The sequence below is a fragment of the Macaca nemestrina genome, chromosome 8 (assembly GCF_043159975.1).
Source record: "Macaca nemestrina isolate mMacNem1 chromosome 8, mMacNem.hap1, whole genome shotgun sequence".
Taxonomy (NCBI): Eukaryota; Metazoa; Chordata; class Mammalia; order Primates; family Cercopithecidae; genus Macaca; species Macaca nemestrina.
In genome coordinates this window covers 22,330,723-22,347,143 of record NC_092132.1, presented here as the reverse complement: position 1 = coordinate 22,347,143, position 16,421 = coordinate 22,330,723, and the positions used below count along the sequence as shown (strand labels likewise).

The 16,421-nt window shown below is 45.9% G+C and overlaps 1 protein-coding gene across 5 annotated transcripts in view; it reads left to right on the top strand.

Annotated features, from left to right (window-relative positions):
• LOC105468504 (zinc fingers and homeoboxes 2) overlaps window positions 1-16,045 on the top strand; it is a 196,238-nt gene extending 180,193 nt beyond the window's left edge. For all 5 annotated transcript variants that reach the window (XM_071067874.1, XM_011718727.3, XM_071067873.1 and 2 more), the window contains one exon: window positions 14,460-16,045. The gene's annotated coding sequence lies outside the window, so the exon portion shown is untranslated. The remainder of the gene's footprint in view (window positions 1-14,459) is intronic.
• The last annotated feature ends 376 nt before the right edge of the window (window positions 16,046-16,421 follow it).

Here is a 16,421-nt window from a genome sequence, read left to right as displayed (position 1 = left end):
CTGACAAATAAATGAAATTCTCTAGAAACCTTGTTTTGGCCAGTTCCATCCGCTATTAAAAGAGCACTTTAACGAGCAGCCAGTCCCAGAATGCCATCATTCTCCATTCTCCTTTTTCCTCCCACTTGGAGGAGGAAATGCCTGTGTGTCAAAGGTGCGGGCGCAGCCCAAAGGGGAGGGCACGAGTGAAAGGACGGGGATAGAAGTGCACTGAGGCCACAATGACAGCAACCTCCCACCTCTACCTAGGCACCTCTGGCCATTTTCCCACCTTGAGAGAACCTACCAGTCTAGCCCATACCTCCCTCATTAAAATGAGGGGGTGATTTTTTGTTTGTTTGTTTTTGGTCCACATGAAAGCTCCTTGCTTGCCCCATCTTTTTTGTTTGTTTGTTTGTTTGAGACAGAGTCTCATTCTGTTGCCCAGGCTGGAGTGCAATGGCACGATCTCAGCTCACTGCAACCTCCACCTTCTAGGTTCAAGAGATTCTCCTGTGTCAGCCTCCCAAGTAGCTGGGATTACAGGCATGTGCCACCCCACCCAGCTAATTTTTGTATTTTTGGCAGAGACAGGATTTCGCCATGTTGGTCAGGCTGGTCTCAAACTCCTGACCTCAGATGATCCACCCGCCTTGGCCGCCCAAAGTGCTGGGATTACAGGCATGAGCACCCATGCCGGGCCTCCCATCTTCTATCCTTGATCTTTTCCCGTCCATGACACTTGTCTACATGATTGCTTTTTCCTCCCACCCCAGAGAGGACAATAGGATTCAGTTCCATTCAACAGTACCTTCTGAGCGCCTACTGTGTGCCTGCTGCTACTCCAGGTGCTAGAAACAGTGCCATGAGAGAGAGAGACAACACAGTATCCATTCACACGGAGCTCGGGCAGGCCTAGAAGAGAGGAAATCGCACTTTCCTTTACTCATCACTGTGATGTGTGTTACAATGGGGAAGGGCACAGCTCTGTGTGGGGGCTCAGAGGAGGAACACCCAGGTTGGGGGTTAGGGAGCTTCTTGGAGAAAGGGACATCCGACTGATGGGATGAGAAGAAGTTATCCAGGTGCACAGATAAGGGAAAGAAGGGTCCAAATGGAAGAAGCAGCATGGCCAAGGTCCAGAGACAAGAAAAGGAATGGCACTAGTGAGAAACCAAAAGAGGTTGGGCATAGCCAAAAGGTAGAGCTTGGGTTCGGTAAAGGATAAGAGGAGGCAAACTGAAAGCAAACTCAATGGTTTCCCATAACAGGCAAAAGCTATTCTGAACAAACTGTGTTTGCTGAATTTGAATAGAAAGATGCTTAGTGTCTCTGTATCCCAAGGTAAGCTCAGATGGCACTTCCGGGGCCCCATGGCTGAGCAGGAGGTTGTCTAGGGGCAGCAGTTCTCCAGAGGCCCCTGAGGCCCCCGTCCCCATCTCTCCTCTCTCAAGCTATACCACCACCACCAGCTGAAAATGCTCATGGGGGTGGGATGTTACCCTGGCTGATGCCCCAGTGGCCCAAAGAAGACAGTAATGAGGGAGGGAATGTTAAAATCATACAGAAAACCTTTGGGGAGGAAGGATGGAGTGATGAACGAAGGCCACCTGAATAGCAGAGGTTGAGGTTGGTGCTCTGCTCTTAATTCTCCTCGGGAGGTAGCTTCTCTATAGTTTTATAAACCCAGAAACAGACTCAGAAACCAAAGAACTTACCCACATTCACCCAGCCAACACATGAGTTTGTCTCCAGAGTCCTCACTCTTCCTCCTGCCATCTTTACCTCATTATTTCTGACAGAAATTCTCCATTTCTAGTTGATACCTCCCTTCTCAGGACAGGGACTAGCTGTGTCTGGAAAAAAAAAAAAAAAAAAAGGAGCATACAGGAACCCCACTTTATGTTCCATTATGGTAAATGCCCCAGCCGTGAGCTAGAAAACATCCCTAAACAGGATGCTAAGATCTGTTCCACACGTGGCAACATCAGATATCCCTGATGGCTCCCTGATATTTTGGAGGTCCATTGTTTTGTTTTGTTTTGAGACAGAGTCTTCCTCTATGGCCCAGGCTGGAGTCCAGTGGTGCCATCTTGGCTCACTGCAACCTCCGCCTCCCAGGTTCAAGCAATTCTCTTGGCCTCAGCCTTCCAAGTAGCTGGAACTACAGGTACGTGCCACCATACCCAGCTAATTTTTGTATTTTTTTTTTTTTAGTAGAGATGGGGTTTCACTGTTGGCCAGGCTGGTCTCAAACTCCTGACCTCAGGTGATCCACCAGCCTCAGCCTCCCAAAGAGCTGGGATGACAGGCGTGAGCCACCATGCCCCACCATTGGAGGTCCATTGTATTGAGAAAGGGGCTGCCGTCTGCACTAGGGGTGGCATTGAAGGTTCTCCCACATCCTGGACAGAGGCACTCCTTAAAGAATTCTTTCAATTTAAAGGGAAAAGATATCTCTCCAAATTACTTCACAGTTTTCGTGAACCAAACACATGAGTCTCTTGAATTCATAAATATTCAGTGATGTCCCTATTTAAGTACTTATTTATTTAGGAACCTGCAGTTCAGTTCAGTTATGACACATAATAATCCTGAAATAATTCATGGTTTTGACTTTATAAAAGGTGTTATGTGATGCGCAAGAGGGTGAAGGGGGAGGAACTTGAGCAAGCAGCTGAGAGCTGGCTCTAGGACTAGATTTCCTCTGTAGGCGTTAAGCATTTCCTGCAACCAAATCTCTCTAAACCCTGCAAGGCTTAGGACAGCATTTGACTCGGTCCAGACTCACCTTGGCCCTGAGGTTAGGCACAAAGATAAGGAGTACTTCCCAGCCTTTGAATTGTGTTGTCTCGATTCAGTCCCTGTGTCTGAAGAATCTTTGAGTCATTCCATTGAGGGACGTGTCCTAGGAAAAGGCTGAAAATTAAGTTTGTTTTTTCGGAAAAATGAGTCAACGTACTTGAGCAAGACATTGTCAGACATCAGCCTTGATGTTTGGTGAAACAGAATATTCTGTTACTATTGCTAGTGAGGGTACCCATTGACTGACACCCACTGTGTGTTCAGTTGCCTTCTAAGCACGTCTACTAAGTCATTTCAACTTCATGCCCACCCTGTGAGGTAGGTACAGTCCTTTCCCCATTTTACAGAGGGCAAAACTGAGGGTCAGAGAAAATGAGTGACTTGCCCTGTGTTCCTCAGCCAACAGCTGGAAGACCTTGGAAGCTACCTCTCAACTGTCAGGCCAGTGCCTGACGCCAGCCACTTTGGCCCTGCCCTCTCCAACAGTGGCATCCACCACCACAGCCCGGAACAAACAGAGTGTGGTCATTTCTTGATTTTGTGTGGGAGTGGAAACTAATCCACAATGTATTCTTTCAGCAAGAACTTTAGAGAGCCCTCTTTGTGCCAGGCACTGTGCTAGTCTGTGTAGATTTGCCAGAATGACCAAGACACAGCCCCTACCTAATCTCAGTTAATAAAGGTGAGAAATGGACATAGAAACACCAGTTTCCTGAGAGCAGTGCACACAGAAACCGGAGGAACTAGGAGGAGAGGTGGCTTTTCCAACATGTTGTCTGATTCAGAACCTTCCCAGCAACCCACATGTGCAAGCCGCCTTCCCATTTATTTTAAACAAAGAATTCTGAGGCTCAGGAACTGCCAGAGTTCACTCAGCCAGTGTCTAAAATTGATTCCAAAGCTCCAGCCACCACCTTCGCTGCCTCCCAATTTCTGTCAACAATTTCCAACTCCTGATGATTAGGGATGGCTTTGGAGAAGAGAAAAAAAATTGTGAAATGCCAGAAAGATATTTTCCATGGTTCAGCTTGGTTAAAATGTTTAAGGCTGTTAAGCATTGCATTCTGGTTACGATTTAAGATCCAGAAGAGGTATGCCCTCACACTCTGTTCAGATTAGCTGTCCAAATGCAGATGTTTGAATTAATTAATTAATTAATTAATGAGTGAATGAATGAAAATATTGTTGTCATCTGTTTCCCTCTCTCCTGTACCAGACCCTTAGAGGCAAGGACCATATTCCCTTAATCTCTGAATCCCTAGTTTAGATTCTGAGCAGATGCTGAATAACGGTTCATTGAACCAACCAGAGAATTTTAAAAGATAGTTGGGATCTGGTGTTTCAGTCCTTTTGCTTGTCCTCATTTTTTTCCATCACTCATTAACCCCAGTGGTTGACAGCAGCAAGAGGAGTTGGGTACAGTTTGCTTCCCATGTGTGGGGAAAGGTCTGTTGGAGAATCTGTCACCAGATACTTACTGGTGATGCTTCTCAGGGACTGCCCGTTAGTCTGGCTTCCCTCATGTCTAATGGGGAGTTAACTGATACCACTTCCATTTACTTAATTCTGGAGCTTCTCATCCTAGGAATTCTCACTGTACTTTGGGCAGCTCGTGGAGGCTTAGCCACCATGAAATCCAGCCCTCTCATTTTCAGAGGAAGAATGTAGGCCCCAAGGAGGTGAAGTCACTAACCCACAGACATTCCTAATAAGTGACTTGGTTCATTCATCCATCAAATATTTGTGGAATGTCTGCTGTGTGCCGGGCTCTGGAAGGCAGTGTGCCCAGCATGTCCCTGCCCTCATGGAGCCCTTGGTCTAATGGGAAATGAAGTTTTAACCAATCTTTAATCAAACACAAAGGAAAGTTGCTACACTGACATGTTCTTTGATGCCATTGGAGTATAGAATACAGGAATTTGAGGATTTAAATAGCGGATTGAAGGTTTAGGGAACACTTCCTAAAGAGGTAATGGGGCCAGGCACAGTGGCTCATGCCTGTAATCCCAGCACTTTGGGTGGCCAAGTCAGGCAGATCATCTGAGGTCAAGAGTTCAGGCCGGGCGCGGTGGCTCAAGCCTGTAATCCCAGCACTTTGGGAGGCCGAGACGGGTGGATCACGAGGTCAGGAGATCGAGACCATCCTGGCTAACACGGTGAAACCCCGTCTCTACTAAGAAATACAAAAAACTAGCCGGGCGAGGTGGCCGGCGCCTGTAGTCCCAGCTACTCGGGAGGCTGAGGCAGGAGAATGGCGTGAACCCGGGAGGCGGAGCTTGCAGTGAGCTGAGATCCGGCCACTGCACTCCAGCCTGGGCGACAGAGCGAGACTCCGTCTCAAAAAAAAAAAAAAAAAAAAAAAAAAAAAAAAAAAAAAAAAAAAAAAAAAAAGAGTTCAAACAAACCTGTCCAACATCATGAAACCCCATCTCTGCTACAAATACAAAAATTAGCTGGGTATAGTGGTGCATGCCTATAGTCCCTGCCACTTGTGGGGCTAAGGCAGGAGAATCACTTGAACCCAGGAGGTGGAGGTTACAGTGAGCCAAGATCGTGCCACAGCACTCCAACTTGGGCCACAGAGCAAGACTCTGTCTCAAAAATAAATAAATAAATTCATAAATAAATAATAAGAAGAAATAATGGATGAATTGAAAACCAAAGCATTAGACCAACATGCAGGAGTATGCTGGGCAGAGGGGAGGGGAAGAACATTCCAGACAGAAGAACTGACATACTCAAGGGGAACTGAAAGGTGGCCATGGTGGGCATGACTTGCCTGGGTTCACACCTCAAGAAACTAGAGAAACAAGAGCAAACCAAACCCAAACCCAGCAGAAGAAAAGAAATAACAAAGATCAGAGCAGAACCAAATGAAATTTTAAAAAACACACAAAAGATAACTGAAACAAAAAACTGTTTCTTTGAAAAGATAAACAGAATCAATAAACCACTTGTGAGATTAACCAAACAAAAAAGAGAAGAGAGAAGATCCAAATAAAGCTCAATTAGAAACAAAATGGGAGATATTACAACCAATACCACAGAAATATAAAAGTTCATTCAAGGCTACTATGAACACCTTTATGAGCACAAACTACAAATCTAGAGGAGATAAATAATCCTGGAAATATACAACGTTCAGAAAATATCTGTTAAGTCCATTTGTTCTAGGGTATAGTTTGCGTCTGTTGTTTCTTTGTTGGCTTTCTGTCTTGATGACCTGTCTAGTGCTGTCAGTGTAGTGTTGAAGTCCCCACTATTATTGTGTTGCTGTCTATCTCATTTCTTAGATCTAGTAGTAATTGTTTTATAAATTTGGGAGCTCTAGTACTAGGTGCATATACATTTAGGATTGTAATATTTTCGTATTGAACTAATTCTTTTATCATATAATGTCCCTCTTTGTCTTTTTAAACTGTTGTTGCTTTAAAGTCTGTTTTGTCTGCTATAAGAATAGCTAGTCCTGCTCACTTTTGGTTTCCATTTGAATGGAATATCTTTTTCCGCTCCTTACCTTAAATTTATGTGAGTCCTTATGTGTTAGGTGAGTCTCTTGAAGACAGCAGATACTTGGTTGGTAGATTTTTATACGTTCTAGCATTCAGTGTATTTTAAACGGAGCCTTTAGGCCATTTACATTCAATGTTAGTATTGAGATATGAGGTACTGTTCTATTCACGTTCTAATTGTTGCCTGAATACCTTGGGGTTTTTTTTTTTCACTGTGTTAGTGTTTCATAGGTCCTATGAGATTTATGCTTTAAGAAGGTTCTATTTTAGTGTATTTTGAGGTTTTAAGATTTAGGACTCCTTTTAGCATTTCTTGTAGTGCTGGTTTGGTAGTGGCAAATTCTCTTAGCATTTGTTTGTCTGAAAAAGACTTTATATCTCCTTCATTTATGAAACTTAGTTTCACTGGATACAAAATTCTTGACTGGTAATTATTTTTTTTAAGGAGGCTAAAGATAGGATCCCAATCACTTCTGGCTTGCAGGATTTCTGCTGATAAATCTGCTGTTAATCTGATAGATTTTCCTTTATAGGTTACCTGATGCTTTTGCCTCATAACTCTTATGATTCTTTCCTTCATCTTGACTTTAGGTAACCTGATGACCATGTGCCTAGGTGATGATCTTTTTGCAATCAATTTCCTGCGTGTTCTTTGAGCTTTTTATATTTGGATATCTACATCTCTAGCGAGACCAGGGAAGTTTTCCTTGATTATTCCCTCAAATAAATTTTCTAGACTTTAAGATTTCTCTTCTTCCTCAGAAACACCAATATTCTTATGTTTGGTCATTTCACATAATCCCAAATTTATTGGAGGCTTTGTTCGTTTTTTAAAATTAGTTTTTTTCTTTGTCAGGTTGGGTTAATTCAAAAGCCTTGTCTTCAAGCTCTGAAGCTATTTTTTCTACTTGTTTGATTCTGTTGTTTAAACTTTCTAGTGCATTTTGCATTTCTCTAAATGTGTCTTTCATTTCCAGATGTTGTGATTGTCTTTTCTTTTTGATATCTATTTCTCTAGAGACTTTTCATCCATATCCTATATTGTTGTTTTAATGTCTTTAAATTGGTTTTCACTTTTTCCTGGTGCCTCCTTGAGTGGCTTAATAATGAGCCTTCTGAATTCTTTTTCTGGCAATTCAGATTTCATCTTGGTTTGAGTCCATTGCTAGAGAGCTAGTGTGATCTTACAGGAGTGTTTTAGAACTTGTTTTATCATATTGCCAGAATTACTTTTCTGGTTCCTTCTCATTTGGATAGACTGTTTCGATTGAAACATCTGGAACTCAAGGGCTGCTGTTCAGGTTCTTTTGTCCCATGGGGTGATCCCTTGATGTGGTGCTCTCGCCCTTTCTTTCTGGCTTCCTGAGCACCAGACTGTAGTAGTTGTTATTGCCTATCTGGGTCTTGCCACCCAGTGGGGCTACTGAGCCCCAGGCTCGTGCTGGGGAATGTCTATAAAGAGTCCTGTAATGTGATCCATCTTCAGGTCTCCCAGCCTTGGATACCAGCACCTGCTCCAGTGGAGGTGGCATGGGAATGAAGTGGACTCTGTGGGAGTCCTTGTTTGTAGCTTTGTTTAGTGCACTGGTTTTCTTGAATGCTGGTTACACTAGCAGTGAAATTGCCACATGGACAGACTCAGGACCTCTGGTTAGCCAGGGTGTTGCAGGCAGTGGCATTAACTGTTGTTTGCCCCTTTAAAGCAGGGTTGTTCTGTTATGAGTTGCTGTAATGGCTTGAGTTGGTTGGCCTCCAGCCAGGAGGTGGTGCTTTCAGGGGAGTGCCAGCTGCAGTAGTAGAAGGGGATATAATCCTGCCCTACATTGACCAGAATGAGTACTTGGGTTTCTTAGGCGATGGGCAGGGCCATAGAGTTTCCAAAAGATTATGTGTTTTGTCTTCAGCTACCAGGGCAGGTAGAGACAAACCATCAGGTGGGGGCAAGGTTAGGCGAGTCTGAGCTCAGACTCTCCTTGGGCAGGGCTTCATGTTAGTTTCTTTATTTAGGGCTGATGAGAAGGCAGTGCAGAAAGGTAGCTCATGCAAGTCTTTGAGGTAAAAAGTGGTGGAGCTGGAATTCAAACCCACCGACACATGTAAGCACTTTGGGGACTCGGCCCAGTGAGTTTAAAATACTATTCCATTTGCTCTGATTCTATTAAATTCCCATGGCCAATATGCACTGATAGGTCAGGAGCAGCAAGTTCCCCAACCCTAGAGGCCCTTCAAACCACTGCAGGGAAGGAGAGCTTTGGCGGGATGTGGCCAAAACCGACCCAAGTCTAGTGTACAGACAATTTGGGATGGCACAGAGTTTTGTCATCCACTGGGAAGTTGCTTAATCCTCCTCCATGCCAACACATTTTCCCTTTTTCAATTCTAGTTAAAAATCAGACTGTGCCCCCTACCCTCAATAAAAGAAATGAAAGTTTGAACTCAAATATTATGAAGCAGGCTGGGCACGGTGGCTCATGCCTGTAATCACAGCACTTTGGGAGGCCAAGGCAGGTGGATCACCTGAGGTCACAAGTTCAAGACCAGCCTGGCCAACATGGTGAAACCTCATCTCTTCTAAAAATACAAAAATTAGCCAGGCATGGTGGTGAGTGCCTGTAATCCCAGCTACTTGGGAGGCTGAGGCAGGAGAATCACTTGAACCTGGGAGGCGGAGTTTGCAGTGAGCCAAGATCGCACCAATGCACTCCAGCCTGGGCTGGAGCGAGACTCTGTCTTGGGGAAAAAAAAAAGAAATATTATGGAGCAGACCAGATGCAGTGGCTCATGCCTGTAATCCCAGCACTTTGGGAGGCCAAGCCAGGTGGATCACTTGAGGCCAGGAGTTCGAGATCAGCCTGGCCAACATGGTAAAATCCCATCTCTACTAAAAATACAAAAATTAGAGCCGGGTGTGGTGGCACACACCTGTAGTTCCAGCCATTCGGGGGCTGAGGCATGAGAATCGCTTGAGCCCGGGAGGTAGAGGTTGCAGTGATCATGCCACTGCACTCCAGCCTGGGCGACAGAGCAAGACTCTGTCTCAAAAAGAAAGGCAAGGAGAGGAGAGGGGAGGGGAGGAGACAGGAGGGGAGCGTGGGAGAAGGGGAGGGGAAGGGAAGGGAAGGGGAAGGGGAAGGGGAAGGAGAAAGGGAAGGGGAAGAGGAGGGAAGATTACAGAGCCGTGTAGAAGTGGAAGGGGAGGGGAAGGGAGAAGGGGAAGGGAGAAGGGGAGGAGAGAAGGGAGGGGAGGGGAGGGGAGAGGGGAACGGAGGGGAAGGGGAGGGGAGGGGAAGGAAAGGGAAGGAGAAGGGGAAGGGAAGGGGAAGGGGAAGGGAACAGAAAGGGAAGGGAAGATTACGGAGCAGTATAGAAGTGGAAGGGGAGGGGAGAAGGGGAGAGAAGGGGGAGGGGAAGGGAAGGGGAGGGAGGGGGAGGGGAGGGGAAGGTGAGGGAGGAGGAGGGGAGGGGAAGGGAAGGGGAAGGGGAAGGGAAGATTACCGAGTGGTATAGAAGTAGAAGGGAAGGAAAGACGGGGGAGGGGAGGGGAGGAAAGATTACAGAGTGGTATAGAAGTAGACAATGGAGTAATGTTGACCAGGGATGGGGCAGGAGGATGTGGGGAATTTTTGTACAATGGGTGTAAAGTTGCAGTTATACAGATGAGTAACTTCTGGAGATATGCTGTACAACATAGTGCCTGTAGTTAACAGTAAGATATTTACTTCAAAATGTGTTCAGAGGGCAGATCTCATGTTGGGTCCTTACCTCCCCATCCGCCCCAAAAAAATAGACACAAGTAAACTTTGGGAGGTGCTTTATGTTTGTTACTGGATTGTAGTGACAGTAACATGAGTGTATGCATGTGCCTAAACTCACCAAATTACATCCATTATGTGCGGTTTTCTACAAACCAGTTATACCTCAACAAAGCTAGGGCAAAGAGGGAAAAAAATGCAACCAGAAAGAAAAGACGTTACCTACGGAGAAACTACAATTAAACTGGCAAGTTTGTCCGTAACAAAAATGAAGCCAGATGACAATGGAACAAAATGTTTAGCAGGTAACAAGCACTCGGCAAATGAGCAATAAACCTTGCTACACCTCTCAAAGAAAATATTATGGAGAAATAATAAATCACTCTCTCGGTGTTTGTTTTCCTTTCTCATGGAGTGCAGTATTATTCACTCCCAAGTCCCTAGGGCCCTAGGGAAAGTTCTCCTGGGAAAATTAAAGAGAAACAGAAACAGAAAGCTGTCACATGGGAAAACAATTCTGTTTTTGTTTCTTCAATGAGGAAAGTAACAGAGAAGCAGATTTTGCTAAAGAATTAGTACTTCTTAACATTCCAAGTTTTCCCCAAGACAGAAAGGGAGGGTAGGAGGCGGTGGGTTCCCATTCTGGGACGTGTTCACCGACAGACTGGCCATCACGTGGTAGAAATGTCCCAGGGGGCCATAAGGAAATGCCTGCCCAATGGCTTTGCAGCGTCCTCCAGGGCTCTGAGTCGCACTCTAGGATGGGGCATTGGTCTTTTGCAGGGTGACTGTCTCTGACCAGGTAATAGGACTCTGACAGAAGCCCAGGGGAGTTAGCAAGAGCCTCACAGCCCAAAGCACTGCAATGCTCTATAGAACAGCAATCCTGAAATGTGGACTTTGTCACCACCCTAGGAGGACAGCCTCCACCCACTCTACCGCACGTCTACCGAGGGCCTTGGGGAAGGACGTCCACGGAAGACACCCCTGAAGAAGGGGCAGGCCCCTGTCTTCTGTTGCCAGCATCTTCCCAGTCTCCTTTTGAGGGTGACTCCAGCTCCCATAACCCAAATCCTGTCCACTGCTCAATACCCTGGAAAAGGTCCACAGAGAAAGTCCAAGTGGTTCTGAGGGGGTTCCCAGGGCCCATAGCCATCCATACACATCTGAGATCTCTGCAAAAGCCACACAAAGTCAATTTGACTTTGTCTCCCTTTTCTCAGGCCATCCTTTTGGCCTTGCAGTCCGTGTGTGTGTGTTTATTTTAAGAGCTTTGCTCATCATTTGTTAAGGAATATATATGACTGGAGGGTTGTACATGTTTGTACATAAGAAGTTACACAAGGAATCATAGAAACACACTGCCGGATGGAGAACCACCTTAATGATGAGGTTTATCTAAAAAGCTGGAGTTTTTGCCAATCACTTGAAGAGAAGTGTTCAGTGTCATCTGTAATATGAGAGACAGAAGATGGTTAGACTCACATACACACAGGTGAGCTCACTAAGGCCCCAACTAAATGCCTGGCCTTCCTCAGGAAAAGTGAAGCCATCTATCTTGAGCCCCTGTCAAGTACCAGGACCTGATTGCTTTGACCTGATTACAGGACCCTGTCTGTAACCCTGCCAGCAGCCCATGGGTTCTGTGCAGTGGAAGTGAGACTCTGGGAGGTTAAGTAACCAACCTCGGCATATAGCCAGGAAGTGGCAGATCCTGGATCCCAGCTTTCTCCACCTCCACAGCTCTTTCCACCCCATCCCTCAATCCTGTGCTGATCCAACGTACTTTAGCCAGGTTGGAAGGAAGAATATCAGTAGCTGTCTCCCAACCTTGGGCCTTGTCTCCTAGGATCTGTAAGCGTTCAGGTAGACATCCAACCAGTGGCAGCCTCCCTCCCAAAGGTTGCGGAAGTCCCCATTTGCTGGGGAAAACCCTGTTTCTTGGAAAGCACCAGCAGAGGCTGGCGGTGGGCTACTGTGCCCACCCAGGGAGTACCTGTGGCTCTGCCTGGGATCAGCAATAAGGCTCGTGGTCCTCACTGGGTGTCCCAGCCTCCTACCTTTGAAGCCATCGTGCTGTCTTCAGTTGCCACCTAGCTCTGTGCATGGAGAGGCTGTGCATGACCTGGATGCAAAATAGGTACAGGGAAGAGCAATTAAGAATCAGGAGGCTCTGAAGTTGGACTGGCCAAGGTGGAATCCGGCTCCACCACTCACTGGTTACCCAATGTTAAGCACAACATTTAGTCTCTGTAAGCCTCCATTTCTTCACTGTGAAGTGGGTCTACCAATCACCTGCCAGTCACTGTAAGGAGTATATGAGATGAGCCATATTACCACTTAGCATGGGGCCTGGTGCCAGAAACTAGCTACTCTCACTGTTGGAGGGAAAGTCATGATCATTCTTGTTTTTGACCATGCCACTGAGCAGGCCATGGCCTGGGAGAAATCACTTTTCCTCCCAAGCTTCCTTTTTTTTTCCCCCTGGTGAAATGAGTGATCTTGACAGCATCACCTATAAGGATCCCTGCAGTGTTTACAACTTGATGACTTTGGTTGGATCACTTTTAGGTAGTCGAGATCCTAAGGACACCCTGGAATCTGGTTTTGTCTGCAGACTTTTATAAATTGGTTTCTTAACTCCAATATTCAGTCTTACTCCCAGGAGCATCTAGGGAATGTGGGTACGTTTAACATCCAGACGTTAGGCATCAATGGCATTATCGATGATCATCTGATGCCTCTGGCTGAGAAGTCTACTTTGCTTGCTGTTGGCCCCTGTACAAAAAAAAAAAAAAAACACTTATCAGCACCTTCTCAGCCAGAGAAGTGGCCAAACAGCCTTCCCAGGAGGGAGGCAAAAAAAAAGGCCAGTGACTCCGGGAATCTACAGATCTGAGAAACTTCCAGCCCGTCATGGGATACTGGCTGTGTGCTCTACAGACCTGAGCCTTGGATCCCTTTCCCAGGATCTCTAGATCTTAGGAGGAGGCAAAAGTAATGATGAGACCTGTCCTCATTTCCTCAACCTACCACAAAGTATTGCAAACGGAATGACTCAAAACAATAGAAGTGTATTGTTTCACAGTTCTGCAGGCCAGAAGACAAAAATCAGGGAGTCTGTGATGGTTGCTTCCTTCTGAGAGCTGTGCGGGAATCTGCTCTGTGCCCATCTCCCAGCTTCTGGTGTCTGCCGGCCATCCTTTGCATTCCTTAGCTTGTGGATGCGTCAGCCCAATATCTGCCTCAATCATCGCGTGATCTTCTTGTGTGTGAATCGTCACATCTCCCCTCTATGCACATCTGTCTCTGTGTCCAAATTTCCGCCTTCTGTAAGGACACTAGTCATGTTGGATTAGAGTCCACCATAATGGCCTCATTTTCACTTGATTTAACTATTACCTCTCTAAAGGCATTTCTAACAGGGTAACATTCTGAGGTACTGAGACTTAGGACTTCAATATATACTTTTGGGGGGACACCATTCCACCTATCACAAGGTCCTTGGACTATTTTCATTATTTCCAAGGGTATAAGAATTAAACATTTCTTCCTACCGATTCTTAATAATTCTGTTTATTAAGTGCACAGACTCTAGAGATTACCTGGGTTTGAATCTTGGCTCTGCCACTTACTAGCTGTGTGATCTTGGGAAACCTATTGGGCCCCTATGTGTTCAGTTTCCTCAACTGTAAAATAGGAATAATAGTAATATTTACACCTCTTAGAGTTCATATAAACATTAAATAAAAACACATTTACAATCCCTCAACTTATCCGTCTTCTATATCCTACCACATTTGGAAAAGGCTCCATCTAATAAAAACAGTAGAAGTATCTACAATACTTACCATGTGCCAGGTGCTAGTCCAAACACTGTTGTGTACATCAACTCATGGCACCATTGCAGCAACTTTCTAAGGTCGGTGCTAGTGTCATCCGTGTTATACAGAAGCAAAAACTAAGCCCTAGAGAGATCAAGTCATATAGGTACAGCCCTGCAGCCACTAAGGGGAGAAGTTAGGACCCAAATCCAGATTTGTCTGACTTCAGGGCCTTTTAGGAGCCACTGGGACTGGCTGACTGCCTAGGAATAATAAAAGGGTCTTGTAAGGATGAAAAGAATCACAGGCCACCACCTTCGCTTGCCCAGAAAGTCATTCTGTTTTCAAAGGCCTGATTCTGGAGGCTTTTCCTATAGTGGTGATCTGTGCTCAGAAAACATACTCGTTTCCTTACAACAGGCCCCATACGTGAAGGGCACGTGTCTCTCTTCCAGGCCCTAGGATGGCTTTGGAAGGCCCCCACCCCAACCCAGGAGAGCCAGGAAGAAGCAAACCATGATATCTTCCCCCCAGGGAACAATGGTCGTTTGCCTGACATCTTGACTCTGTGGTTTTGTGTCTTCTAGGGAAGTCAGTTAGAACTGCTGTGCTGATCAAGGGGATGCTCTGTCTTTGAAGAAAGAAGGAATGGTCCCTCCCCAGCCATGGGCCACCCTCGCCAGTGACTCCAAATGGAACTGCTTAGCTCGTGTGTGCCTGGAGGGGGCAGAAGCCCAGCAACTCTCAGACGCACCTCCCAGAGGACCGGTGGGAATTGTTCATAGTGCCAAAGTCCTACTACTGCGTTTTCAATGGGTCCTTGTACATAGTTTGCTCCTCTGCCCTAGCCCTCACCTCTTGCTATACTGGAACTGATTTGTACAATATGGGAATTTTGTTACCTTTTTAATCAAGGGCAACTTCCTTTTCCAGCACTACCATTGTAAGGATTTTTCCAGGAGGGAGGGCTAACCACCTTGCTTTTCTCTTTTCTCCTTTTCTTTTTTTATTTTTGTTTTATTAATTTGGGGAAAGGGGTGTTAGTATTAGTGCCATGATATCTACTGGATTTTAAGTAGGGAGACTTTATTTTTAAAGGTAGGTTGAAATTTGGGAGATTTCTCGGCAGGAAGGGCTGAAATCCAGGCCTCTGTCTCAACCTGGAGAGAGGTGACAGGCGACAGATCCTCCAAATCAAATTCCTTTCCAGTTCTTCCCCTGGCTGCTTTTTTGGGGGGTCCCTGCCTTACTCCAACAGAAGGCTTTATGAACTGCCAAGAGGGGATCTGGCTTCGCAAATTCTTGGCCTCTTGGGCCAGGCTGTGTCCAGCCAGCCCTGGGAGAACTGGGTAGCAGGTGGCTGAGTTCTTTAAGCACCTTTCTTTTTTTTTTTTTTTTGAGACGGAGTCTTTTGCTCTGTCGCCCAGGCTGGAGTGCAGTGGCACCAACTCGGCTCACTACAAGCTCCGCCTCCTGGGTTTACGCCATTCTCCTGCCTCAGCCTCCCGAGTAGCTGGGACTACAGGCGCCTGCCACCTCGCCCGGCTGGTTTTTTGTACTTTTAGTAGAGACGGGGTTTCACCGTGTCAGCCAGGATGGTCTCGATCTCCTGACCTTGTGATCCGCCCGTCTCGGCCTCCCAAAGTGCTGGGGTTACAGGCGTGAGCCACCACGCCCGGCCTCTTTAAGCACCTTTCTAAATACCAGCAGAAGAGGCTCCTGCCTCTGTTAGTATGATCAGTACTATTGTGACATTAAAACAACAACAATAAGATCTTCCTATCTGGAGGGTACAAAGGTGAATGGCTTTGGTTTTCATTTCTCTTCTTCACTGCCTTTTCTCGGTGTGGTATTTGACAAGATTTTAGCTCAAAGCCTCACCATGAATTGATTTTTTTTGTTTGTGTGTGTGTTTGTTTTGGGAAAATTTTAGATACCTGAGTGCACTTTTTTTCAGTTAGCCCTACCTTTTAAAAGAAGGAAAACCAAGAGACATATCTGGTGTACATGTTGCAATATGAATTCTGGTTGCAATCCCTCCCCCGTCCCACATTGCCCCCCATTTGAGTACACCGCACAAGTCAATTGCTAGGAAGTTTGAATAAAACCAATTTTTCTAACTTGTCGCTCATTTGTTGTAACTCAATAAAGCAAAGACTAAACATTTTTATAACCTTTTCCTCTACTTCGTCTTCTTTATTGTTGTCTGGCTCCCGAGGGCTTGGTGTAAGGGCTCTGACTTGAGTACCTCCGGTTTCAAGTTCATAGGGTCACATTTCTCATTTACCATCTAGGAGGGATCTGACATCACAAACTGGACTTTAAAAGTGGGATATAGGCTTGGCGCGGTGGCTCACACTGTAATCCCAGCACTTTGGGAGGCCAAGGCGGGTGGATCACCTGAGGTCAGGAGTTCGAGACCAGCCTGGCCAATGTAGTGAAACCCTATTTCTACTAAAAATACAAAGATTAGCTGGGTGTGGTGGTGTGCACCTGTAGTTCCAGCTACTCAGGAGGCTGGAGAATCGCTTGAACCCAGGAGGCGGAAG